Source organism: Apis laboriosa, unplaced genomic scaffold (assembly GCF_014066325.1).
Source record: "Apis laboriosa isolate Shangri-la unplaced genomic scaffold, ASM1406632v1 scaffold14409_cov159, whole genome shotgun sequence".
NCBI lineage: Eukaryota > Metazoa > Arthropoda > Insecta > Hymenoptera > Apidae > Apis > Apis laboriosa.
This window is the reverse complement of record NW_025221511.1, coordinates 170,952-189,682: the sequence shown is the minus strand read 5'-3', so window position 1 is coordinate 189,682 and position 18,731 is coordinate 170,952. Positions and strand designations below refer to the sequence as shown.

General features: G+C 31.0%; 1 protein-coding gene across 5 annotated transcripts in view; it reads right to left on the bottom strand.

The window, feature by feature from the left end:
* The window catches only part of LOC122721110 (diacylglycerol kinase 1), an 83,455-nt gene extending 65,427 nt beyond the window's left edge, over nucleotides 1–18,028 (bottom strand). For 4 of the 5 annotated variants that reach the window (XM_043948399.1, XM_043948402.1, XM_043948403.1 and 1 more), the window contains exon 1: nucleotides 17,697–17,991. The gene's annotated coding sequence lies outside the window, so the exon portion shown is untranslated. Of the gene's footprint in view, nucleotides 1–17,696 lie in introns of all 5 variants that reach the window. The other variant, XM_043948400.1, reaches the window with a different exon arrangement.
* Between the last annotated feature and the right edge of the window lie 703 nt (nucleotides 18,029–18,731).

The window sequence follows — 18,731 nt, the reverse complement described above, 5'->3', positions numbered from 1 at the left end:
AATTGATAAATTCTCTTGCTTCTAAATAATTAAATTTTATAAATTATAAGTTATCCGATGATAATATTTAAAATTACAATCTAAATAATTCGTTTTACTTTTCACTAAATTATTGAAAATCAGAGATATCTGGGAAATTACTGAAATCAAAAATTGATCGATGCAAAGAATTTTCTGTTAAAAAATTAATTTTTTAAATTACTTTCTAGAATTCTAGATTTTAAATATCTATGATATAATATTTTTAATATAATATCTTAAACGTACATGTTATCGCGGAAACCATGATAAAATATTCAAGTAATGACATAAAACTCTACGTTTTATGTACACACCGCAGGATATGTTTCTCACAAATAATCCTTGGACGGAAGTGCAACTGGCTTCGAAAATTATGCGAATCAGTCTGTATCGAGCAAATATAGTAAATGGTAAATATCCAAGCAGAGTACATCCAAGCCAAGACTCGGTTCATGTGTGAACATATGCAAACGTCATCTTGCAGCTGCGTTTACGAATCGATGAAATATTTGCGTCTACGAGTGGTTGATTACACGAACACGTCGGTACGTAGTTACAAAGTGCGATGGAGAACGTTTTTGGAATATGAATATTATATCAACCGTATAGAACTCTATTTCTCCTTGATATGTTCTACCGTGGCTTCTTTCCATTTTTGCTATTTCCTATCGTTCCTTGATGTGTAGAAAAATATATTCGTGACACGAGAGAAAGGCAAATGGAACTTCTCTTGATCCGAAATTGGGCGTACACTGATATTATAGGCTCGTGGGAGCTATGAGAAGGTGAATGTCGAAACCGCGCACGCAGTTGTTTAACACTTGGCACGGATCCAAAATGAATTTTCATCGGTTCTAGTCGCGTGACCGTGTGAAATGCTAGTGGATGGTTATTTGTAATTGATGTTACGGATAATTCCGTTGATGATAACGAGTCATTTTTATCTATAGGAGAATCTTTTATTTAATTTTATTTCACAGAATCGAGTAATCTTGTTCCAATTAAATAAGAACGAATGAAATAACGAAGGAATGATAACAATAAAACGATTAATCGTCTTTTGTTAAAATTTTTTTAACAATTTATGATAAGATGCCTCGATATTTTGAGGCATCGTTACTATTTTCCTATTGATTCTATTCCCTGTTTCTATTCTCATCTCCAATTTCACATCTCCAATAACAAAATCACACTCTCGAGCATGGAACGCGTCATTAAAAATATAAATTCGTCGAATCAATGCAATATAAACTACACTTTGAAATCTTCCCAACGTCGTTCCTTTGCATCTTCTAAGCTAACAAGCTATCTTCCATTCTCGTAGAACTACGTGACACATTTTGATCGACGCGAACAGTCGACTCCCAGTTAGGACATTATTGTTATAATATATCAAAGTTAGCATCGCCCCGTTCCGTTCCATAGTTGCTGAATCATTCGGTTCATTGTTTCGCGCGACAAAAGCAGCGGCTAGCTGTTGAATACGGACGAATGAAGAAAGACAAGGGAGTGTAAATGGTACGTTCTAAGAAAAGATAAGGGAATGAGAAGACATCTACCACGAGGTAGAAAACATCTTTTCTCAGCGACATCCTTCCATCTCTTTATCATTCCCTTGCTAATTACAACCTGTTTCTACAATCCCTTTGTAGTCCTTTTAATTAATTTCTCCGGTGCGCATTGTTCCATTACGTATCTAGCCGTGATTAATCATTCATTCGACCGCGGTACGCCGATCGTGGTTTTCGGTTAAATATTAATCAGCTTCAGGCTAAGCCCTATCAAGGATTATGAGCTATGATATTTGATTCAACCTCCGGGAATATAGGCTGGCAACGACTATTTTATCCGAGAAACTTCTCAACTTGTCATTGCTCACAGCCAACTCGCTTCTTAAATATTCAAACGTGACTAGCTGCAACTTCGTTGCCAAAAAAAAAAAAAAAAAAAGAAAGAAATATTCGTAACTGACCTAAAAACTTTGAACAAAGCAAGAAATTCCAGCCTCCTGCAGTTATATCCTCCTGAATTTTCAACACGAAATTAAACGATACTAACATTTGCCCCACGAATTCGTTCTATATGCTAAACGAAATATGTTCGGACAATATTAGAGATATTGCATCTCGCAAGTGGAAAAAGTCTGGAAAGACAAAAGGAAGAATTTTTTTTCGTAGAAATCAAGGGAACGATATGTGCACGGCATCTTTTCTAGATGTACGTAATCGAACGCCTTTGGACTTTTCGATAGGCTTCGTGCACTACGTTTTCCAATCTCGTTTCTTCTTGAACAAAGGGCAATGAAAATAAAGCATTTGAACGGTGTACGTGACAAACAAGTGGAGAAAAGTAGACGCGAGAAAGTAAAACACTTGGTGTGAATTCGAAGCGGAACATTTTCTACTAAACTTGGAAAAAGAAAAAACGAAATTGACTCGGGGCGAGAAACTTAATTCAGATAATTCTATATTTTGGTTTCGAATCGAAATCGTCGGTTTCTTCAGAAATTATCCGTTCGTGTCGAATTACGCGATTGGAAAACAATGAAATCGGAAAGTTTCATTTAGAGAATTTAATTTTAATTTGTTAACGTCAGCCGCGAGGAAAATTAAAGTTAATCGTAATTCCAAGTAGTGGAACATATAGTGCGTAATTCTTTCAAGTTTTATTCTTTTGAGCATCTATTTGCGCGACTATCTCGTGCACAAATATTATCGCGATTTTGAAAGTTCATAGTTTAACGAGCGCTCGATATAATCGTATACCGAGTACTCTGTGCTGGAAATACAACGTGGTTGCGGAACTTTCGACATGGTCGGTGCTTCCCAGACTTTCCGACATTTGTCCGCAGAATGAAATTTCATGGTTTCTCTTGTTTTCGATCGTATTTTAACGTTTCTTCGTATCAATTTAATTAAATAATTAAATTAAAGAAGTGTTAGACAAAACTTGAATAGACTTTTGTTCATTAACGAAAAATATGATATATAAAATAATATATATCATGATTTTCTTTTAATCTGAGTTTGATAATTTTTTTTTTATTATTTTTTAATAAGTGAAAAAAATTTAGCGTTCAAAATTAGTCAAATCAAACTACTCTTAATATAACTTCTTTAAACGATATTTAAATGAATATTAATTATTCGTTATTGTAATATAAATTACGTCAATCTTACGTTTCTTCTCGTCACGAGACAGGGAATTAAAGAAATATACTAATAAAATATCATTTATAATTTTAATATTCCTAAAACCACAAAACTATCAAATTATCCGAGTTCTAATTATTTCGAGGAAAATGGTTTCACGTTCAAACGCCAGTAAAGTCATCGATATCCAGGATAAAATTAGGACGGCAGATGGTTTAAGTTTTAATGAGCCCCTAAAATTCACAGCGAAAAGCTCGACAATTCGATCAGACAAAAAGAGGAGAGGGACGAAATCCAACTATCTAAGAATATGAATCGATCGCAAATCATCGACAAAGATATCAATGATACTGTTTCCAGAAACTTTTGGAATTGTTCTTTGAAATCGCGATACATTATTACGTTATTGCATTTCTTTAGTACACATATCGTTTCGTATATTAAATCAAATGTATTGTGGACAATCGTGAATACGTCGCCAGGATCTGCGTATATTGTGCCGCATTTTTCGATCTACCATTATCAAATTTTTGAATTTATCCTTCAGAATTCCTAGAATATATTTCAGGATTGAATATATATTGTTAATTTTTGGTATTTGAAATTTTATTTTATTTTTTTTCCATATTGTTCCATATTGTTCCAGTTTTTCTATATTTTTATGACTTTCTATTGTTCCTACCGTTGATAATTCTTTCTTGTATCTTTGAACTGATTTTTGGAATTTTCATTGAAATCTGTTACTATCTTTTTTTTTTTTTTTTTTTTTGTTCCGAGAAACTTATTCTTTGTACCGTTTCTCTTTCACTCCCTTTTTTTTTTAATATATTTTTTTGTAATATTCTTTTTTTTTCTTGTCCTTGCTTGATATTTTTTTTATACATTAGTGAAATTCTTCTTTCCTTGGAAGATTGAATTTTCTTCTAAAATTTTCACGAGATATTCTCTCCCTTTTCTTTCGTAGCGGAATGTGGAATTTCGTAGCTTTCGCGAATGTGGAAATATTTGTAACTTCCATTTTCATCATAGCAAAGTGCACCCGAGAAAGATATCGTTGAAACAAGATCCGTGGGGAATAGCAGATTATTTTCCACTGCTGATTTGGGATGGACACTGTCCACCAAAGTAATGCTCAAACTGGAAACCTCCAGAGACACGTCTGCAGTAATCGTTAGAAATGATTTTGGAGAAAATCACCACTGAATGGCCACAAGGTAAATATCTGTTTACGTCAAATATATGGCCAACTAGTATTTGCTTAATATCGCGAAGTTGATCGTGAAAATCGGGAACGTGGAAGTGATTTGGATCCATCCAAGTGGATAATATCAATCGATCGTCTATACTTTCATGATAATTTATGTAGCCATATGATTTTATGCGATAATATTATCGAATATTCTCTCATATTTACAATATAATTTTTGTAAATTTGAATTGCTCAGGTACCTCGGGTGCGCAAAGCCCGTACTGCAGCCGACAAAAGTCGACCGCAGCCCTTGAGGGAGTATTATTTAAAAATATAGCCGATAATATATAGAAAAACTTTTCACGAAGAAAAGATTTTAACTTTTTAGGAGAGCCTAAAAAATTGCACATTTAAACAAAAATCAGCCGCATCAATTCGTGTCATTCTTTGATGTTCTACGATTTAGAATCCTATTATATTGTACAGGTTATTTCTGCCAGAGTCAGAAATTCATGAATACGACATGCAAATTTAATGGAACTAGCTTACATGCAACGCTTGTATGTTACGGATGCTACTTTGCCAAGGGGGAAGCTTTTAAAGGCCTGAAATTCTCGACCAACCCTGATTATGAGGCAACGTTGGTTAAGCCTAAGTGATGTTCCAGAAAACGGAGAGATAAAAATGACAAGGAGAGACTTATGATTCTTGTTGCTTAATAACCGGGACGAATACATGGCCAGAAGGAAAATTTCAAAAACTCGTAATAAACCTGGGCACGTAGAAATTGCCCTTCCTTTCGGCGATGCTGACCAATTTGAGAACGTTTCACGTGTATAAATATCTGTACTCTCGTTTATAACGCATTAATATCTTGCTATTTGATATATTTATGTTTGTTTCAAACGTGAATAAATCTCGAGAACCGTACGACACGTATTTCAGACGCGTTTTGTTCGTGTCAAGTAGTTGAAGTTATACTTGAAATTTCAGGTTAAAGTCTCACGAGAGATACGTGTTTTAATGACGTACATTTGACATTAAACTTGTAAGTTCATGATCTTTGCTCTTTGTCAACGATGAAAAAATAATTCGAGTTATAATATAATTTTTCGTGGTCCGAATTTTTTCATTTTTATTGTGAAAATACCCATTTATCTTAATTCTTTTCCCAATATATTCGAAGATCAAAGGAGAAGACGAATCGGATTAAAAAATAGTTTATGAAAAGTTTTTTTTATTTATCTATCCAAGTCCGATCACGCGCGATCCTCCACGCAAACTGCTTTTTAGACTGGACAAGGAACTTTCGAAGCAATCAAACTTCATGCAAGACAATCTCAAACATGATAGGAACAACTTCCTAACGAGCTTTAGGTCACGCTACACTAATAAGAATGTGAATTGATTGAGCGGCGCCTTTGATATCTTCGACCACTCATTACAACCCACGCAACCAATACACAACGATACTTTATAAAAACTCCAACAAAAGGGATATAAACCATTGCGTAGGTGGTCCACAATATATCGAATTAATAAGTTATCTAAGTTTAAAACGTTTTGTTATAATTTGTATTCTTTGTTTCATAGCAAGTAACCATCGATGAAGTTTAGAAGAATTAAAATTAGATATTCTATAGAAAATCAATCCTAAGTATAAAACTTGATGAAAAACTTTGCACTAATAATATTTGTCTCGTGAAACGTAAAATGAAGAAACGAGAATGACGATAAATTCTTATGAAATAAAAATACGAAATAAATATCTATTAAAACAAAAAAATTTCTTTTATAAATTATAAATAAAAATCAAATGCTCTACGTTCAAAAATAAGTCTACTGAAACTCTATCACTCGATAACCCAATCTACGACGCAATCCAATTAAGGATTAAAGTATCTCTATCGTTATCTTTCCTCGCAATATTTTTTCTCGACTAACCTTCTATTACGTAATCTTTCGCGGGTATAACGTATCGCGAATCGGAGACACAAGGTCCCCGAAGTGATCGAACCCGGTGTCAAGCGATACCAAATGTGACATCGGAGTAGAGTTATTAGCGAGAGAACGCGCGAGTTTCATCCTCAACCTAAATCCCCATGGAAGTTTCGTTACTCGACGCTTGGAGCTCGTTAAAGCGACCTATCGTGGATCAAGCTCCGGCAATGATTGCATTAACAGACCGTACACGACAGACAACGGCCTCATCCGATGATGCTCACCCGATCGAATTATACCGTTACACCTCGATTAACCTGAATATCTGACGGAGAGTTAACTCGTGCGTGAGTTACCTAATTTCTGCGTACGAAATCACGCCACCTATCCGCCTTTCCTTTCCCTTTACAAACTTTAAGTTGAAGTTTCTAAGTTTCTTCTGGTTTTATCTGGAGTGTACACTTGGATGAAAATATCGGAATATTAATAAGTGGAAGGATGGGAAAACTGCGATATTTGTGGTAAAATAATCGATGGATTGGGAAGACGAATATGGTTGAGTGGAAGCTTTCAGTGTTTGCTCGACTTGGCTCGATTATTGAAACTTGTAAATAGGTGTTAGATAGGTGCAAGTGAAATGAACATTTGTGGATAATGATTTAATGTTTCAAAGATTTATCCATTATTATTTAATCCTTCGCATTATAATTGTTTTCAAAGAAAAACGAAGAAGAATTGTCACACTAAGGATGATCTCGTATGAAAAATTAATGTCCTCGAAAATATCTATATTGTCTTAATTTTAATAATAAAAAAAGTTTTGAAAATATATAACTATTAAAGTATGACATATTTTTAATTATTTTTAATTTTCCTTCCTGGAAAACGCTGATTTATATCTATGCAAAACTGAAAAATTAATATATCAACGGAAAGGAAAATAATTTAATACATACGGTAAATTATTCGTCAAGAATTAAAAGAATAAAAGAGGTTTTTTTAATCACGATCTTGAGAAGTGAGTGATCTTGAATGTTAATGTAAAATAACTACGAAAAATTGTCAAAAATTATAAGATTTTCTATTGGAACTTGATTATACCAATAAATCTTTTCTTGTGAATTCCATTAATTTCACGAAAACTTGGTGTATAATATAAGTTCATTAGTCGTCGGAAGTTTTTCAACAACGAAATATCTCTTTGTTACATACGCAATAACAAGTATCGATAAGCTTCAATCCAGCAAACCGCCACAACGCGTTAATTATTGCACGATAATTAATTACGGTCGGCATAATCGTAGGGATGTCCTTTATCGGACTGAAAAGCGTGCTTTCTGCTCGAGATACTCGAATGTTTGCACATAGTAATCCAGAATTGCGTTTGTATGTAATATAGATTTAATCTGGAAATGTTCGCGATTGTTACCGCGAATAATTTTGTAATTCGAATAACGAGGAATTTTAACATAATCTGGACAAATAAGCAGGAAACAATAAAAGTGTTTATAATAGAATATCTTTGGATTAATCGCGGAAATTCGCGGTTCTAAGTCATGTTGAACTCGATATTCTATTTCGTTATATTTCTTTTAATTTTAAAATGTCACAAATATATTAATTTAACATTTTTTATTGCTAAGCTTTCAAAAATTCTAGAAAAAGATTTGCCTATAAAATATACTAATGATATTATATAATCATGAATTGTCGATTATGAAAATATAAAAAGAGAAAGCAAAATTACAAAAAGCTTTTAAATATAACTTATCGAATGTAAATTATTTAAAATAAAATGTCAAAAATGATTTGAACAAAGAGTTATAAATTTCTTTAGATTTTAAAATTATTTATATTTTCATCGAGGAAATATGCAACATTTCGATGAGTTACAACGTTGTTTACAAAACTAAAATACAATTTAGAAAACTTTAGCTCTTTGTAATCTATGAAGAGAAATTTACTACCTCTTTCATCAAAAACGAATAAATTTATCGTTCGATTATTTATTCACTTGTATTATATATCGTAATTAAAGCGCAATATTGCATATGCAAATCGAAGAATTTAAAAAATTTCGACTTCTATCATCACGATTCTCAATAAACGATTTACTTACTTGATATTCCTCGTCGTCGTAACGATATTCTAACTAACTTACAATCTCATTCACACGCGCGTTCACTCTAACCACACACTGCATCCATAAATTAGCATTCGAATATAGCAAAGGGCGAACAGCAGAAGTTAAAACAATAAGGAAATGGGAACGACGTCGTGAGAGATAGGCGTGGTAATCTCATCGATCCCATAATAACCGTAACTCCGCGATTTCGTTTTATCATCGTAAGGTGTTTCACCTTATAGAGCCGATATCTCGTTGACACACACCCTCTTCCGGCCAACTTTCCCCATGACGAACCTACTTCTATCCATTTCTTCTCTCTAATCAACGGCTCGATATTTATCGTGCCCATCCTCTCCATGCAAAACGATCAATCGAGATTCCCCTATCCGGAAGTGCGAGGCATTCGCTGCGATATATATAGAAGAAGAAATTGCTCGCTTATGGCCGACGTAAGTAGAATAAACATGGATAAAGAATCTTTCCAGATAAGGAATCGAGACAAACGAATTCACAATTTTCTCAACGTTTCTATGGTATCTATTTGGGTTGGTGTTTCGAGATATCTGCATAAAAGGCAAAGAGCCTTGCAATCGACGTTGAAACGTAACTGGCGAAGTAAAGTGCACGGTCTGAATGGCCATTAAAATCTTACGGTGACGAGACGCCTCCGTAAATCGAATAAAATTATCCCTTCGAGTGTTCGGATGGGAGTGGGGAATTTTTGAAAAGGAAAAGCGTCGATCAGTCTCGTAACCTCGCGGAAAAACTATCGTTTCTGCTCGATTTTTGTATTAGGAATACCGGTCAGCGGGGGTGGTTCATCGAGACAATGAATTTTACGAGGGACGAGAATTTTGATAGATGTGTAACTAGAATAGAAACGTTTTATTGACCGTAACTTTTTTTTATTGTCTAATAGATGGTAGAAGTTGGTACGATTAAGACGGTAAAAAAGTAGCTTTTTCCTTCTTTTTTTAAGCAATAGATTGCAAATTTTTGCAAGCATAACTGAATAGAAATTTATTTTATAGTTCTAACTATAAGATATTGGAAAGTTTTTTTAATGGTGGAATAATATCTAATTTAGGAACTCAATGAATAGTTCGTTAATAAATATCGAATTTGATCATAAATTAAATTTGATAAATTGATCGTACGTAATTGAAAATATAACTCGTCTCATATCAACTTGAATAACTCATAATATTGACTTCTTCAACTTCTCGAGTCACGAATCGAAATTAGAAAATTGAAATTAGAATCGTGTTATAAATTGATCATCACAAAAAGAAATGAAGAAATTTCGAATGAAAAATGATTAAAAATGTATGTAAACGATAAACACGGATTATATTGCGCAGTTTTAAATTAGCTTGATTATGACTCGATATGATTTCACAATTACGCTATACATTATTCACATTATCGATTGTTATTAAAGCACCGCGATCAAGTGCTTTTCAATCTAATAGGAATCGAATATGGCTGATTGATAGCGTGCAACATCGAATCAATAAAATATTGCACGATATATTTTCCCGATCCGTGAAGCGTAATTGAAATACCATTGTCGATATACCGTGTAGAATATAAATGCGAGCCAACCATTTCGATTTGATTCGTAATTAAACTCAATAGGGACCACGGATCGATAGATTCTTCCTGTACATCATATGATTAACTCGTTCGAAAGATACCGAACGATATTCGATTGTATCGTGATTCCAGAATGACTAGAACACTTGTATAAATCAATGCTTTATCGTGATACAACGATATTTCACGGCTGAAAGGACTGTTGCCTCACGTGTCGTGCGGATTGATTGTTGCGATCGTGATTGTTAAAGTGAACGAAATACAATTATCAGACAAAATTTAGGGAAGAAATTATATTGATTGAAACTATCTTATTTATAGAATAATATAATGATAAATATATTTTGATATTACAGTTTTTTATAATAAAAAGTAAATAGTTTTAAAAAGTTACAAAATTAATTTTTTGTAAATATTCAAAAATTCAAAAGTTTCTTTATTTAATACACGAAAATCGAAAATAGAAGTGGATAGGATACGATAAGATTATCATTAATATTAATATCTCGGCAATAGGCAATTTAAATCGGCAGAAGAATGAGGAGAATATGCAAAGCGTATTTACTCTAAAATATAACAGAAATGCGGCTACTTCAAAGATCTTATGAGATAAACTTCTGTAATAAATGACTAACAGAAGCACACGGAGTTGGTCCACTATAACCAGTTATGATAACAATTTCCAACGAGTTTTAAATATAAAAAGTACGATGAATTATATTTGTATGACGTTCGAAGTAATCTCATTCACTTCTCATTCACTTTAAAACTTAATGTCCTTAAAAAAAAAAAAAAAGAAAAAAAAGATTTCAACTATTCAAAAACAAAATCGATCAACTTTATGAAGATCGATTTTTTGAAAAATTAGACATTAAAATTGAAATTTGTAAAAAGTGAAATTGACTAAATACCTCGAAAGAAATTATAGAATTTTACGAACAATAGAACGAATTTGACATAATTTGGCTCGAAAGAGAACATCGTATACGTGATAGAAATTTTTGGCAGACGAAACATCTCGTGCGAAACATGTGCACCAACCGAGACACGTGTTCATCGCGATTCGGTTTAGAGAACAATCAAAAACTCGATTATTTCCGTACACGAAATAACGTACGCGGAAGTATAGAACGATTTCAGGAAACGGAATAGATACAATTCCGCAATACGGGACATAAACAGTATGTCTGGCAAACTTTCAACAAAGAATCCGCACAAGAAAAGATTAAGAAAACCTTAATAGTCGTCTAAAATATAATCATTTCAAACAATATTATTATCAAAAATAAATAAAAATTTAGGACATTTTCTCATCAAATATAGTTGAAATAGTATCGAACAGTAAATGATAAATTAGTTCAAATACTGTCAAAAATAAAGATAATCAAGAATTGATTAATGGAGATACAAAAATAGATAAGAAAATAATTAAAAATTGAAGAATAATAACTGTCTGATCAATTACGAAACTGTATTACTTCCAATAACCTAAGAGTCAATGCCAAACATTGAAATTTGGTTATTAAAAATTTCGAACGAATCGAAATCAATTGCCTAAGTCACGATCGTCGGTTGACATTTCGCTTATACAAAACAATCGCAAAATTAGCAGAAACAGTCGACGACGACTGTAGTAGTTTGGCTCGAACGTTTGTTTCTACAGGTGGTCGGTTGGCATCCTCGATGTCAATGGCACGGATCAACGCGACAGCCACCGGTTACGAAATTCTTGGCAAGAAATCGGCGCGAAATTCGAAAGAGAGGATCCCGATCGGTGAAAAAGAAATTCGTGGCGCCACGAATAAAAACACGTTCATAAGTCATGCTTCCAAGCATCGGACAGAACGGATGAAGGTATTCGCGATGCGAGGCGAATAAACGAGAATCGGCGTTGTGAGATTATTTTCTTTGAAAACAATGCTCGTGGCGGGGATGTGAAGAATTGGCCGGGAAGATATCTTCGAAGAGGCGAGCAGTCAATTCTCAAATCGGTCGTGTTAAAAATGAAAAAGGGAGAAGCGGTTACGAACGAGAATACGATACGTAAGATGGTTGGAAAACAAATGGGGAAGATCGTGGCGAGCACGTTGGTATGAAACGAGAGAAGAAACGGTTCGTTCACTCGTCGCAAATTAAATCCGATTTCGGGAAGGGGAATGTCAAACAAACGCCATCGTTTCCTTTCTATTCGCAAATAAACCGGGACGTAATTTCAAATAAATTTCCATGGATATCCGTAACGCGATTTCATTCGGGGGAAAGAAAGGCTGAAATTCGGCTGCTAAAAATAAAAATGATCCTCCGTCTTTTTTTCAATTTTTTTCCAATGTTGCCCGTCGCATCGAACGGGATTTGCAATGAATCATAAAAAAGTCGTTCACTGGGATGCGAGCGGAATAATCGAATTAACGTTTGACATTGTGTTTCACACCTGTGTACGCTCGATCGTCATATCTCTCGTGGACACGAACATTTTCTCTGGTGGTTTACTAACTCCCCATCATGGTGCATGAACAAATTGTGTATCTGATAATCGCGAGTAACGTGAGCAATTAACGATTTCCATGCGCGACAATGGTGATTATTAAACGTGTTTAACGCGAGACCAGTTTAACATCAATGGAATCTTATAACCATAGCTGGCAAATTACTCTGGTTAATGTAAACGTTACAATTTCGTCAAAATTTCATCCTAAACTATGTGAGATATTGAATTCTTGATGAGAACATTGTTAGGATATTTTAAGTAAATTTAAATTGATCGAAATGAAAAGTATCAAAGCGTTTAAGATATTATAGCTTGAAATATAAGCTATAATAGAAGAAAGAAGTAAAAACTAACTAATAAAATATAATTAAAATGGATATAATATTTAAAAAATAGTAAGGAAACTTGAGAAAATTTTCATTTCTATATTATCAGTTTTGAATTAACATCAAGAATTGAACATACAATGTGGTTATTCAAAGTGATTAAAGAATTGTTTTCATGAATGACATTATCTTATCTTATTAAGAATTCCAACTTGCTATATTAATATGTATATGCAATAATCCAAACTTGATGATATCGATTTAATTGTAAATAGCTTCCTCTAGAGATAATTACACAAGTTTTACTATCTGAAATTTTACCAACAGAATTATTTCTATGGAAAATAATGCATAAACAATCGAAAAGTTCCATTGTAATCTTTAATTACGTTCCATTCTCTTCTATTAAATCCTAATTATTCGTATTTAAAATTGAATAAAAAGTAGATAAAATCCTTATCCCAAATTCTATTTTCATGAATATATTTTTATTCCCCTTTGGCCATGAAAACAAACCACACTTGAAATTCTTCCAACTTTTCATCGCCATCATCGACACAGTGTTTCCGCGTTTCAGAATGATTCCTGGTTCACGAGGCGTGTTTTCGCACGCTCAGTACATGAAAAAGGGATGAAAGTGGGTAATCGTCAACCTAAACTTATTCGTCACCATGGTAACGTAACCTTCGTAGATTGACCTTGGAAATGCTGAGGGAAAACAAGAGAAAAGGAAAAAGTGTTACAGAGGGGAAGGAAAAAGGAAAGACGAGAAAGACAAGGATGAGGGAGAGAGGAGAGATCGAGCGTAATGTTAAAAAAGTTCTTTATAGCCTCAACAGGAAATTTTCAACTACCCCATATACTCTCGAGAGTTTATTATTAAGCATCGTTGATAGTATAGAAAATTATTGCTTCGAGATTCCACTATGAATTATTTGATAACCTGAAGATTCTTAGAGAGAAGTTCGAATTTCATGATGGAAAAGAAATTTTGAATAGGAAATGAAAAAAATCATGAGGAATACGCAGGTTTTTGGTAATATAGAAAATATAAGGGATAAAAAAAATATCAAGCATATAGAAAAATCTTTTTTGTGAGGATTTACGAAGACATAACTAAGAAACAAAAACATAAGAAGTAAGTTTAAAGATAAGACTAAAGAAGATTCACGAGATAAAAGGAAGATTTAAAGGATTAAAAGTGCTTAAAAGTACATAAAATTTTTATGCGACTTTTGCCGTCTTTTCATGCACACTTTGATCTTCCATCTTGATTTAGGATTGTCTGATTGATAGTAACACGTTTGATTTAAAGAAGAATTTCAATAATTATAATAATTAATAATTTCTATATATTTTAATTTCATATAATTTTTCTATAAATTTATTATTAGTTCATTTTTCGTAGATAATTAAAAAATTATTTATTAAGCATATTATTATATATAAATGTTTTATTAATCCTATTTGAAAGAGGTGTTATATAAAGAAATTTTGTTCTTTTATAAAAAAAAATTTAAATTGTTTGTGAAAGAATCATAGAATGAATAAAAGATTTTCTAATTCTATCAAATAGTTTTACTCACAATAAAAATTAAATATTTGAAATAACAATTGTTAATATCTGATGAATTTTATTTCATATAAAAGATTAACATTAATCTAGAATCGTATCATGCTTCTTTTTTATATATTTACTTCGATTTTCAAATATAATATAATTTCAACAATTCTGGTAGAAACAATATCATATTAGGGAAATACTAAGAGATCAATAAATGTTCTTTGATGATGATTTTCATATTTGAGGGGAAGAAAACTATGTGATCGTAAATCAACAACCTGTTGAAATCTATTTCATAAATCTTAACGACTATTTAGGTAAATGTTATTCGAGCAAATAGAAAAAACCATTAGTTTCTCCTTTCTTCTCTATCTCTTTAATCTTGTTCTCTAATCTCTAAGTTTGTCGAAAGTTTGTTCTATGTCTGCGAAGATTACGAAAAATGATTAATTTCTTTAAAAAGATAATAAAACTAATTTTTTTAAATTTTTATTTAAATCTTCTAATTAAAATAAGAAATTGATTATTCTCGACTGAAATAACAAAAAAGATAAGGTTGTTGGATTTTATACAATCGACAAGGAATAATTTATTAGTATAACATTAATCGAAAAATCGTGTTTCCGGCCCAACAAAATATTAAGTGCAATTATTTATAAGCGGAAAATTTTATTTTTATTTATAAATAGAAATTTTGAAATAATGCCAACATTGGACGGACAGCCTTTCGATTAACAAGATAAGGATTTACAATTAAGCTTAACATTTAATTCTGGACATCTTGATTAATTTATTTCGATACGATTTCATCAATAATTTAAAATACTTTATATTTTATGAAGAAAAAATTCAAAAAGCAATCTTAATTTTTAATTAATTTTTTTTAAATCAACAGTTTTTAAATTTTTAAGTTTATTTTCCTATGCATCATTATTTTAATATAATTTTTGTCAGTGATAAAAATTCAAAATAAAATATTTAAAAATTCAAATTAAAAAAATTAAAAAATTAAAAAATGAAATATCCAATATTATTTTGACTAATTTTAATACACCTATATGAATAATTGCATTAAAAGGAACATATTTCTTCAAATGCATAAAGCAAACAAAAATTTTTAATTGTGTGACGATTCTAATGTTTAAATTTAAATTTTAAAACTGCGTGCAAAATCGATTTACTTTGGAAGAGACTACTATTATATATAGAAAACTGCTAGTTTCGTTGCCAAAGGTCAATGTCTATGCTACTGTCAACAAAACTTTACGATGCAATATGATAGTTCGTTTACACATATATGATCTAGATATCGAATATACATATATTTGTAATTATTCAAGGAAAATCTTTTCTATGAAAGAACAAAATGTTTACATAACTGAATATTCGTAACTTCTTATAATTATTTACAAATTTCTTGTTATTTTACTATCTTTATGTATTGTCTCATTTATTGCGTATATTATTTTTTTTAGTATTTTGAGTAGATATTTTATTATTTCTTTAAAATGTATATATTTTTTCTGATAAAATAATTGGTAAAAAATATATAAAAATTAAATATGTAACAACATAAAACAACGATTGCTATTAAATAGACGAAAATTAAAATCTTTTTTTTAATTGAAAAATCATAGAGAAAAAAGGCATAATTTTAAATAAAGTTAATTCGAAATGAAAGTAAAAAAAATGTATAAACAAAAATAAAAAAATAATAAAAAAAAGAAGGGACGTTATTTTCCCGACGATAGTACCATAAAATTCGAAACCATAAAATTCTGTATTTTGCGAAGAAAGAATATCCTATTACAAATTGTTATGCATATACGTCTCTTTAAACGTATATACAGATAGCTAATATGCATATTGACTCGAAGGTCGAAGGTCAAAAGGATCGTGGACTAAGGATCAGGAATAGACATAGAATATGCGACCTCGATGTGTCTTATGACACGTTCACACAAAAGAATAAATTCTAGGTAGAATCTATCACATATTTTTTTCGTTTAATTTCAAATGGAAACATATCAAATTTAAACATTCGTTAATATCAAAAAATTTTGTGAAATTCTTTATCAATCCATTCTAATAGACCTTATTTATTATATTCTAAAATTGCATTTTTCTATTCACGATTATTGTGTTTCAAAAAACAATCGATATCTATACGTTTATATTGGTAATTAATATTTACTTGAAAATCTGTCGCATATACTTTGAATAACTATATATAGATATTGTAAAAACAATCAACATCTACACGTTTATATGGGTAACTAACATTTACTTGAGAATCTGTCGCATATACTTCAAATAACTATATATAGATATTGTAAAAACAATCGACATCTATACGTTTATATGGATAACTAACATTTACTTGAGAATCTGTCACCTATACTTCGAATAATTATATATAGATATTGTAAAAACAATCAATATCTACTCGTTTATATCGGTAACTAACATTTATTTGAGAATCTATCGCATATATTTCGAATAACTATATATAGATATTGTAAAAACAATCGACATTTATACATTTATACGGATAACTAATATTTACTTGAGAATCTGTCGCCTATACTGCAAATAATTATATATAGATATTGTAAAAACAATCAATATCTACACGTTTATATGGGTAACTAACATTTATTTAAAAATCTATCGCATATACTTCGAATAACTATATATAGATATTGTAAAAACAATCGCGTTTATACGAGTAACTAACATTTACTTGAGAATCTGTCGCCTATATTGCAAATAATTATATATAGATATTGTAAAAACAATTAACATCTACACGTTTATATGGGTAACTAACATTTATTTAAAAATCTATCGCATATACTTCGAATAACTATATATAGATATTATAAAAACAATCGACATTTATACATTTATACGGGTAACTAACATTTACTTGAGAATCTGTCGCCTATATTGCAAATAATTATATATAGATATTGTAAAAACAATCAACATCTACACGTTTATATCGGTAACTAACATTTATTTGAGAATCTGTCGCATATACTTCGAATAACTACATAAATATTATAAAAATAATCAAGATCTACGTTTATATAGATACCTAACATTTACTTGAGAATCTGTCGCATATACTTTGAATAACTACGTAAATATTGTAAAGAAAATGCTTAAAATGATAAATATTAACTGTCTTCGAATATTAAAATATGAAGAATTATTACATTACATGTCACTTTTACAAAATTAAGGCACAATTAATAAGAAATAATAAGAAAAATTATTTACACTCACCATTTCTGCAACATCCTATCATAGACGCTTTGAAGCGTCCTTTACGTTTCCGGCATCATCCTGAACCGGCGTTGCTCCACTGAGATGCAAGTTGCAATCGTAGAATACTAGAATTGAACAGAAAAGATGTTCTTGTCACAATAAATGCTGACAATCGTTTTGACAACGAATGTGATAGTAAAACACAATGTCCCGACACTTCTTACAAACACTTAACCTGATAAGCACACGCGTAAGGCGCGAGACCAACTGACTGACTTTCTCGATTTCGGTTCTGGCTCCTGCACTAGCGCCACCTGTTTTATGTGAACGTTTCACCGATTGTCTGTTCGCTTTAATGCATGCGCATTATGTAAACATTTCAATAATTTTTTTTTTTAGTTTCTCTTCTTTTTGAATTTTCTCCTAAATTATCAAGATAATAGTAAACTTTTGTTCACGAATTATTCATACGAGATCAAAATATTAGTAAATATCATTTACCTATGAAATTTATATGTTATTTTTTACGAAACTGAAAATAATATTGAACAATTCAAAATTTTAAACAGAATAAAACTGAATGACAATATTTAATACAAAGCATTAAAGTTTAACTCTTTTTTCCGATAACGATAAATTTTGATAGATAAATTTGGAGATAACAGTCTTATCTTTGCATTTAATAGATACAGAAATTAAAACAGTAACAATATAGAATAAAGGATTTGATAAGAATGTTAAGCTATAAATACAGAGAGCTTATTGTTGTTTTATGTTTGCAAATATTGTCTTAAACACAGAAATAAATAATAAATAATAAATGATAATTCAATTATGTAATTTTTTTGAAACATAATATCCTGGATTACAGATTATGATGTAATATTACGAATACGTGCTATAAATTAACATAAATACACATATTCTTTACAATTTTGTACTATAAATGAAAATTTCAATTAAGATTATTAATTTTGAAATATTTAAAAAATCGATTAAGAAAAGAAAATTATTTAATTTTATTACTTATATACAATTAATATTAATTTATAT